The sequence below is a fragment of the Bidens hawaiensis genome, unplaced genomic scaffold (genome assembly GCF_021521415.1).
Source record: "Bidens hawaiensis isolate Kalapana, Puna unplaced genomic scaffold, B.hawaiensis_p1.1 tig00026938_1, whole genome shotgun sequence".
Classification (NCBI taxonomy): domain Eukaryota; kingdom Viridiplantae; phylum Streptophyta; class Magnoliopsida; order Asterales; family Asteraceae; genus Bidens; species Bidens hawaiensis.
This window is the reverse complement of record NW_027494350.1, coordinates 227848-238772: the sequence shown is the minus strand read 5'-3', so window position 1 is coordinate 238772 and position 10925 is coordinate 227848.

The following is a 10925-nucleotide window of genomic DNA, read 5'->3' as shown; positions in this document are numbered from 1 at the left end:
CTGCGCTTTTGTACGATAGGCGTAACAGCCGGATCGCATTTGAGCTTATGCTCTGCCTTACTTCGGGGTACACCAGTCATGTCAGCTGGTGTCCACGCGAAAATGTCAGCGTTCTTTTGTAATAAGCGCTTGAGTAAGGTGCGTGTGGGATCAACAATTGTTGGGCCAATGGTGACGGCCTGGTCAGGGTACTTGCCGTTGAAAGCCCATCTTTCTGGTTCGGTGATGGTTGGTTTAGCCATCTTTGGTTTGGGTTTAGATGAGACAGATGCGATGCATACCTGGGGAATGCCGGTGATCATCGCTACACCCTCAGCTGTTGGCCATCCCATCATGCCGTGGACTGAGGATACCACGGCGTTGAACCTTGCCATCCCGTCTCTCCCGAAGAGGATGTCGTATGTATGGTGTGGCTTCCTCATCACGACAAAGTCCACATCTTCTGTGCGGGAGTGTTTCCCATCCGTAAGAGTGACGGGGAAAGATAGGATGCCCAGGGGGGTGTTTGTGCTGCCATCAAACCCTTCCATCGAGGCGCAGATCGTTTCCAGGCGTTCCTTGTCTTCATCGTCTAGCTTGTCAAAGAACTGCCTGTACATCACCGTTGACGATGCGCCGTTGTCAGCAAGAGTGCGGGAAGTGATGTAGTGCCCCAGCTGGCTTTTGATGACGATAGGGCCTTCTTTGCTGGGTCCTCCTGGCACTCGCGGGAAGCGCACCTCAGCTTCCTTCCACGCACATGGTTATGGCGTTCGCCTTTTTCTTCCTCTGATCTTACCAAGAACCATGTTGATGCTGATGTCAACGGGCTTTCGTCCGTTGCCTCGGTACCGGTTGTCGTTTCTTCCTCCCTTTTTGATTGATGCCACCAGGTGTGCCAGTCTTCCATCCTTGACGAATGCTTCGATAATATCCTTCAAGGATGTACACTCTTCCGTACTATGACCTTTTGTCCCGTGGAAGTCACAGGATTTGCTCTGATCCGCATTAGGTCGCTGCCGGATCATTGGAGCTTTTGGCCACGGTAGCTTTTCAGTGGCAAATATCTCCGTGACGCTTTTGGTGAGTGGCGTCCACCGGTGCTTTTGGTTTGAAGGGTGTGTGTGATTTCTTCCGCCAACAAGAGGGTGAGAGCTGGATGAGGTGTCAAAGTTTACCCTTGACTGCCAGATACCTAGCTTCCTCTTTTTGTTCTGCCGGGCGATCCGAACATTGTTCTCTCTTGTCCTCTGCGTGTAGAGGTGTGTACTCTGGGGAAGATCCCTTCCCAGTTGTTTCTCCGTCTCGGCAAAGCGCTTAGCCGCCGTCATGATGGCATCCCATGTTGATGGCATGCCATCCTTACCCGTCAATGTGCGAATAAGCTCTGGGTATTCGGCGCCTTGGATGAAAGCGGCGCGAACAAGATCCTCACTTATGTTTCCGAGACTTAGCTTTTTGGAGTTGAAGCGGGTGATGAAGTCTAGTAAAGATTCATCCTCCTCTCTAACGCAGTTGAGGATCGTCCACTGTTCTTCAGTATATTTCCTCTGTTGGCTGAAGTGCTGGCTGAACTTGTTCTGAAAGTCCGCCCAGTCATATATGTGGTGGACCGGTAAACGATCGAACCATGCCCTGGCCGCTCCAACCAGAGTCATCTGGAACATATAACACCACGTGGGTTCCGTCCAGTTACTGACGGTTGCCCCCGCAATGAATCTGTTCAAGTGGTCGTCTGGGTCGGATAGACCATCATAAGTGCCAATGTTGGACATTTGTTTGGCACTTCTCGGGGCGATTGCTTCCGCAATGTCCCTTGCGAACTTTGACTTTCCTGCATTTGTAGCAGTTGGCCTAAAGGTTTTGGAGAAGTCACGCGGGTTTCTCTCCGCATTCGTTGGTTTAAAAGCTTCCCCAAAATTCCTTTTCGGCTGGAAGCCCGTTTCCTTACGCTTCCCTTTCGCCTTATGGAGAGGGTTTGCGTCGGTATCGGATTCTTCCCTTTCGTCGTCTGAGTACTCGCACTCGCTGTTCATATTGAGATGTTGGCGAGTACTGCCGAACTCGTCAGCCTGTTGAACTGAACGCAAGCGTTCATCCAATTCAGCTTGGAACTCTCTCTGACGTGCTTCGGCCCACACCTTCACTTGATCCAGTGTTTGGCGATGGACCCTCGTTCGTTTTTCCAACTGGGCATCAGTGAACCCCAGTGGAATATTTACTGCACTTGCCCCGGCTTGGGTAGTCGGGGTAGTGTTCGTAAGATTTGTATAACCGCCGGTGTTCCCCCCAGTTGCTGGGGTTGTGGTTACCGGGGTTTCTTGGTCGGTTACTGGCCTTGGGACCGGAGTAACGTTAACCATTTCTTCAGAAATTTTGAAAAAACTAAATTAGTTCTAGCTTTTATGCACGGATGGCGCCAATGAAGAAACACTAGGTTAACCCTGGGTTGATTATGGATAATCTGGGGTTTAAGTAATGTTTCCCACGAGGATGAGGTCCAGCAGAGAAGGTTGTTCTTCAGGGGACCTGCAAAACAGACACCGTAAGCTCGTCACTGAGAAGGGGGGGTTCCTCCTTGTGACCACCCTCCGGCGTGAGAATCAGACTAGATTGCTCTGAATATAAGTGTATATTAAGAGATTGCTAGATAAGATTGAGATATCAGATGATGTCCTTACCATTCCAAGGTGTTGGAGTATTTATAGCCGAAGGTAGGTTTCCCAGAAGGTACAGCCGGCTGAATAGTATTCCTGTTCTACCAACAGTGGACTACGCACAGGCCATGCTGGTAGGTGGGTAGGCTACGGCCAACAGTAAAGGTCGGCTGTATACTGTTCCTTTACTGCCGGCTACGCACTGTTCCACCAACTGTAGGCTGCGCACGTCCCATCGTAAGGGTTGGTGAGTAGGCAGCGGCTAATAGTGAAACAGTACTAGAGGGGTGCTCCTCCTCGTATTGTTGTCGGTGAGCTGTCACCCTGTGATTGGTTCATGGGCTGCTCTGGTCAAATTGTCTGTTCCGTCCATACCTTAGTAGGTATAGTACGAAAGACCTTCCAGAAGCATACGGACTGGCTCATTTATGCGGGAGTATTCTCGCCTTGCTCATTCCTTCATGTGACTACTGAAGTAGCGAATGCCTTGTGCGTGTAGCCTTGCTGTTAGTGCGGGTAGCCTTCCCTGATGGCTTGTATCCGCAGCTGCGGGAACAGGCGGGGTACTTCGCCATTGGGAGGCTTTCCGTGATGGGTACAGCTGGCGTACTGCGCGTAAGGTTCTCTGAGCATGGTGGGTCCTGCTGGAGCAGTTGGTCATTGCGCAGACGTCCCTATTCAAGGTTAGTCTTGCGGGTCCAACTGGGCTCTGCTGGGACCTACCTCTTCAGCCTTATAAGCAATGATTTATAATATTGTTTACTATCCACATAATGTCCTTTTTTGGTAACCATCGGTACGATATCTTAATTATTTAACCGGACTAAAATGCACTTCCAAGTTCCAAACTGAGTACTGTACTATTGTTACTTTGTTAGCATGTTTAGCAATAAATTTTAGAATTTAAATACTTTAAAAACATGAAAAGGGGTTTGGATAGGCATGAAGAATATGATGAAGATGAATCCAATGAACCTGAAAATTTGAGAAAATTGTCACAAAACATGCCAACTACATGAGGGACTTCATGAAAAGGGGTTTTAGATGATGTATGGAATTTGCAAAGGAATTTGCAGATCATATCTTGTGTCATCAAAGGCGCCCTGTCATAAGACATGCTCTTTGGTCAACAACCATAAACGGACAACATCTTTAAACTTTTAAGTACATCAGGCTGCCCTTTTGTTGTTACAATGATGCAAGGAAAACTCCTTTTCAATTAAGAGCTGTATGATTCACACCCCAAATATAAAATTACCTTTTTTCCGTCATGCACACCAACTGTTCAACCTTTTGCCTCAACCAATCTTCTTGATTTTTCACTCTTGTTCTTTCTATTTTCCTTTTGGGTGCTTAAGGGGGTATTTTGAGTTGGAGTTCTACCCATTTTGCTTTGTTTTGGAGTTATACCTTCCTCCTCTTATGCCTTAGCGGTTGTTGTGGGGTGCTAGATGGGGGTGAGCAACCCGTAGTTGCTCCCCTCCTTCGAGTGTGAGGGGTTTGGTCTCTGTTTTTTGCTCTAACTCATCTCGAGTCGGGGTCTTTAGGGGTCTGGTGTCTTTTGTGATTTGTTTGTTTCTGTTCTCGTGTGTACATGGCTACCATAAAAAGAATTCGAAACGTAAATACAGGAGGGCTTGGTCCTAGCTCCACTTACGGTTTAAGGCCATGCCCCTTTAAGCATTTCCACGAGTGTAAGGATGGTAGACCTGGGTCCTCGGGGTTTTTCCGCCTAATTGAGCACATGCAAAGTACCCATTTCAAAACGGATACTCGGAAGAACCTTTTAAAAGACGTTATCTCTAAGGATTTGGACCTTTTTATAGATGTTGGGGAAGCCCTTCGGGAGGGGGATAAATGGTTATGTGGGAGGTGCATGACGTTGCATGCCCTTAGCAGGGGGTGCAAGCATGCTGATGGTGTCTATTCTTTTTCTGTGGATTCTGGAGATGCTGGAGAATTCATTGTTGGGATCCAGAAACCTAATCGTGTGTCTGTGGATAGGGACCCAAGTCCATCTGTAGGAGTGGTTGGGGATGTATCCCTTTTGGAACGGGTTTTCTCCCTTCCCATTCAAACGGTTAAGAGCATCCCCCCAAGTTGTCGTTTGGCGTTTGCTCAGACTTTGGCATGCGCTTTACACAAGGTAGTGGATTCACCAGGCTCGATTGAGAATTGGGTCAAATTACTATTGTTGCCGCGTTGTACTTTAAGGGTGGTGAAACCTTCCACTAGGCAGGAACGCAGGTCAGGGAATCGAAAGTCTTTGCAATGTAGTAGTATTCAGCAAGCACTTGCGGTGTGGAAAGATGGATCTGGTTTTGCTGACTTGGTTCTTTCTCTCTTTGATAAAGTGGGGGGGGGGAGCACTTTTTCTAAAAGAGAGGTCGGAGGGGAGGAGGGTTCTGAAAACAGCCTTAATATTAAACAATGTCTCAGGAAAGTCAGGGATGGTCATTTCACAGCTGCAGTCAAGGTATTATGCTCAAGTGGGGTTGCCCCTCTCGGAGATTCAACCATGAAAGCCCTCATTGATAAACACCCAGTGGTGCCGCCTCCGTCCTTGCCTTCTAGCTCTGTCGTCCTGCCTACTCTCTCTGTGGATGGGGACTGTGTGCTTAGATGTATCCGATCATTTCCTAAAGGAACCTCATGCGGGAGAGACGGGATGCGGGCGCAACACTTGTTGGACGCTCTTAGTGGTGAGGGATCAGTGACTTCCATGGGTCTGCTCTCAGCCATCACTGAAGTCGTCAACTTATGGCTAGGGGGTCTGTTCCCCAAGGTGCTCGCTGAGTTTATTGCTTCGGCCCCCCTTACCCCTTTATTAAAGCCGGATAATGGAATTCGGCCCATTGCTGTGGGGGCTATCTGGCGTAGGTTGGTTTCTAAAGTGGCTATGAAGATGGTTGGGAAGGAAATGACTCAGTATTTAGGGGACTTTCAGTTTGGGGTGGGGACACCTAATGGGGCAGAGGCGGTGCTTCACAGCGCGAACCGGTTTCTTAACTCCTTTCACGCGGACGGCTCTTTAGCTATGCTTACCGTGGACTTCTCCAACGCCTTCAATATGGTCGACCGCACAGCCCTTCTCCGAGAGGTTCATCATCATTGCCCGTCTATCTATCTATGGGTCCAGTTCCTTTATGCCCAGCCGGCTAGGTTGTACGTTGATGATGACTGTATAGGGGCTACTACTGGGGTTCAGCAGGGAGACCCCCTTGGGCCCCTCCTCTTTGCCTTAGCATTACACCCTCTTGTTCTCCGGGTACAAAATGACTGTAACCTCCCATTTCATGCTTGGTACTTGGATGATGGGACTATTATTGGTGGTGCCAACGAAGTCGCTAAAGCCCTAGACATTATCAACTCGGAAGGGCCATCATTGGGGCTGCAACTTAATATTAAGAAAACCGAGGTTTTTTGGCCAGCGTGTAATGGGGTGAAAGTCAAAGATGGGCTCTTCCCTAGTGGGATTGGTAGACCAGAGAGAGGGGTAAAGCTCCTTGGAGGGGCTGTTAGTCGAGATCCCTACTTTATTAAGGAGTTGGCGAGGCGGAGAGCATCTCGTGCGGTTGATCTTATGAAACTCTTACCTTGCCTTAGGGATCCCCAGAGCGAACTCCTCCTGCTTAGGTCTTGCATGGGGGTTGCTAAGTTGCTTTTTGGGTTACGAACATGCCACCCCTATATGATGGATGATGCGGTTTCCTGTTTTGATAAGGGGCTACGAGAAGCCATCGAAGACATAGTTGTATGTGGAGGCCCGTTCTTTGGTGATCTTCAGTGGCGACTTGCATCTTTACCGATGCGCTTAGGGGGTTTAGGCCTTCTTTCGGCTCATGATGTTGGGGTTTACGCTTTTGTAGCGTCGAGGGCTCAGTCTTGGAAGCTACAGAATCACATCTTAAGGAATAGCGGAGTTGTCGACCTGGACCCAGACTACGTGCAGGCCCTGGAACGCCTAAATGGCGCTCTCCCAGACTTTGACATTGGCGGTTTCTCTAATATGGACACCGCCCCACCAAAGCCTCAAAAAACTTTGGCGAATGCCCATTTTGGAAAAATCGCTCAGAGCCTGGGAGAAGTTTTTGGATTGTCCCATCGACAGAAGGCGGTTTTTGAATGCTTACAAGGTCCTCATGCCCAAGATTTTCTGACCGTTATCCCGATTGATGGCTTGGGCCAAAGCATGTCTGCGGTAGAGTATAGGGCCATTCTTAAGTACCGTTTGATGGTCCCAATGTACCCAGAAGACGAAACATGTCCGATCTGCCGTAAGGCCTGCCTGGATAAATTCGGAGAGCATGCGGTTCATTGCAAGGAGATGCCTGGGTTCAAATACCGACATGATTGGGTGCGGGACGTTCTTTGGGACATCTTAAGGCGAGCTGGGATATCAACTAAAAAGGAAGCCCCCGTAAACTTCCTTACAGACCCCACGGAAGGGAGATCCACTCTACGACCGGCAGATTTGCTCATCTTTGGTTGGGCCGGGGGAAAACACGCTTGTGTTGACCTCACATGGTTATCTCCCTTAGCTGGTTTGAGGGATAATGGGTTTGTAGCTGGGCAAGCAATGAAAAGGGCTGAAACGAAGAAGGTGGAGAAACATGCTAAAGCCTGCGAAGAGAACCAACATGTTTTTGTCCCTCTGGCTTTTGATACATTTGGCTCCTTGGCACCGGAAGCTATCCGTTTTCTAACCAGGGTCCAACAGGTTGTGCATAGCAATGTGTCGACTCCAAAGGGGCTGGGGTATGTCTTTAGCAGGTTAGGGTTTGCAATTCAGAAAGGGGTGGCGGCGCAACTTGTTGCCCGCCTACCTGCTATATTGATGTAATATCTATGTTTCTACATATTGGAACCCAATTTTTATTAGGGACTGTAGGAATCAACATTGACAATGGTGGAACACACTTTTTTTATTTTTATTTTTTTATTTTTTAACATCATCTTTGATTATTGTATCAAAGAAATTTGGGGGCCAAAATACAGGAAGTCATGATGTTTAATGTATAAAAACGTGTCTTCCGAATAGTTGAGTAACTCCTCAAAGCCTTTCTAAATATGGCTAAAAAATTGTATAAATTAATATACTTGAGGACATATTTGTGACTTACTAAGTTTAAACAATCGTATGTATAAAAAAAATGTAATCCACTTATACCTTATTGTTTTTACCATATCGATTTCAACTTGATTAGTTCCTACAAGGTTTAAGATTTTCTTTTAAATATTGAATCCAAATCTTTATAACATTTTTCAGTTGTTGCGTGATTATTTTACATAATTCCAGTATATTATTGAAAGAAAACACACGTAACATGCAATGAAAATAATCAAATATAATAAATGGCATCTTGTATAACCAAATAAGCGGATAACTACATCAAGTTAACGCTAAATACAAGAATCTGTGTTGAATTTGTAACAAGATTCGCAAATTTAGTACCCCATTTGAGAAATTTGACTTGTTTTCTTATCAGAATCAACATGAAATGCATCAAGTTTATGTAATTATGTAAAAATTATGTAAAAAAATTTTTAGCCTCATCAAAATGTATTGAAAATTCTACATATAAAAGGAAGTTAGTATTAAAATTGTAACAAAATTAATAGAAAAAAGGTGCATTTGATAAATTATAAAGTTGACTCACAACCCAGTTGGTCTTGGACCTTTGCAGGCCCAAGTATGATGTTTTGAAAACCCAATAACACAAACACAATAACACATCATCAACTTTGATTTGAATTTACATGGATCATAAAACTTTGATTTGTAACACCAAATGCCTAGGAAAATCAATCAGAAGGATATGTCACGTATAAAGAAACTCAAGATAATAATATCAATATAGCAAAGAGGAGGCTTAAATTTGGTTTTCAATTGAGGTGCGACTTTGATCGGTATTGGGGTGAATTCTTAAGTTTGTTACTTGTCACTCTGTTATTATTTTATTTCTAGTTTGAATACTATAATAATTTTGATGTTTTATCATATCATTGGTCGTTTAGCTGATCTTGTTTTCCGTTATTTTGTTATCATATCATGAGGTGATGGTTAATAACTTGTGGGTCCTTAAATAGAACAAACAGCTTAACAAAAGAAACATGTCTTTCAAAAATGAGATCAGATTCTATCTACAATTGAGAGGTAATGATTGACATGAATTTGTCATAGATTGGAATATTTTGCCCGAGAGTTTGGTTCTTAATTCTTGATAATAATATCAATAAATTAGTTATTTGGTGGCATAATTTCACTTATTTTATCTAAACATGTTCGTTACTATGGGTGTTTACAAAATTTTACAAATGTAGTGATAACTGTTGATGTTTTATCATAGCATTGGTTAGCAGGGGCGGATCTACAATGGGCTCAGGGGTTGCCCGGGTTACCCCTCAACTTTCTTGGTGAAGTGCAAAACTAGTGGAAAATTCGTTTTATGCTTCTTCGTGTTATGCATTAGGTTATCCCTGAGCTAATATTAGGATACCCCTAAATATTTCCACATAATAATAAGTTCATCAAATTTTGTTTTTTCCGACATGGAGATGTTGTAGTGGCTCATTTAAGGTAGGAGATGTGAGAATGATAGAATGAATTTAAAGTTTTTTATTTAAAGGTCCTTTTAATTGTAGTATTCATTAAATAAAGGCCCGTCATTTGCTTTGTACTCTCATTTCAACCCTACTTTTATTGAAAATTGAAAAAACTATTTTTAAATATTTAATGTAATTGTATCACTTATTAATTAAATAAAACTCTATTCACTTTAGGTGTTTTATTTCATTTATTACCTTTACCTTATTATGTTATATTTATTTATTTTAAAGTAGTAAAACAATAATATATAATATGGAATGTGAAAAATATATCCGGTGACACTGTAGTTTAAAAGTTTTTAAGTTTTTGGTTTCGAATTTACAAACGTAAACAACATTAATTTTCATCAACTACGTACCCTTCATATATATTTAATTTTGTTCATAAGTAAGTTGTGTAAGGAGATTTTTTTATACGTATAAATTAGTTATATATTAAATTATAACAAAACTTATTCATATTTTATTGCATACGTAAACCATTGTACTTTTGCTCCTCGGCTTTGGGCCTTGTCGAGTTATTGCCTTAGTGTCTCTCTCGATTGACATAATTTTGCTATGATTTATAAATTAATTTGCTTTTATCTTTGGTTTATGTGATCTGACCCGGACCTACCCTACCAGATATGAATGGACCGATAAGTTAATATATAATGGCTGACAATTGACCTTTCAAAACTTCCGACCTCATAAGAGAAATTACTAGCCACCGTATACCACTAGTCCACTAGCTTCAAAAAAATTTTTAAGGTTACCCCTGAATTTTTATTATAGATCCGCCACTGTTGGTTAGCTAGGTGATCTGGTTTCAGCTATTCCATTATCGATCATATCATTACTCATGAGGCGATGGTTAATAAGTTGTGGGCTCTTAAATAGAACAAACGGCTTAACCAAAGAAATATATTGTTCAACAAAGTTGATCTACGTTGTTTGCAATGCACGCTAGCTATAAACTATCAAATCTAGAAATACTTCGATGCGCAAAACAGATAAAAAAAAGAAGATTTGATTCCATCTTCGATGGAGTGGTAATGATTGTCGATTGACATGAATGTGTCACATATTAGAATATTTTGCTTGACAGTTTGGTTCTTATTCTTGATATATATAATATCTACAAGTCAGATATTTGGTGATATGATTTTACTTATTTTATGTTCTCATTCTAAACATGTTTGGTACGTATTATGGATGTTTAAAAGCCATTTACTGCATGCTAGATCAACGGTTTCGGTCGAGACAGTGTTTAACATGTTTAATTTACGTTTGACAATGAAATTTTAAAAATAAACTAGAAAGTTGATATGAGATAAAAAGAGTCGATAAAAACTTTTATGTACAACTATGAAATAGTCCATAGTATATAAATAGGCTATTCTTACTGTTATATACTGATATATTTAAAATAGAAGGTGATAGCTAGAAACATGTTTAAAAAAGGACAATGGGTAAAGACCCTAACAAGGGTACGTAGTGGCTAGCTAATCTAAAAATTCAATTGCACATGATTTATTTAGATCCATTTAATACTCAGTTTTAAGAGATTGGTTGTGACTTTAATGTAATTTGGTTTTCTTTTATACAATGTAAAGTAAACCTTCACTAGTCATGGAAATTGACAAAAATGACAAGAAACGTACTATTATTTTGATAGCAATTGGACCCATTAGTGTTGAA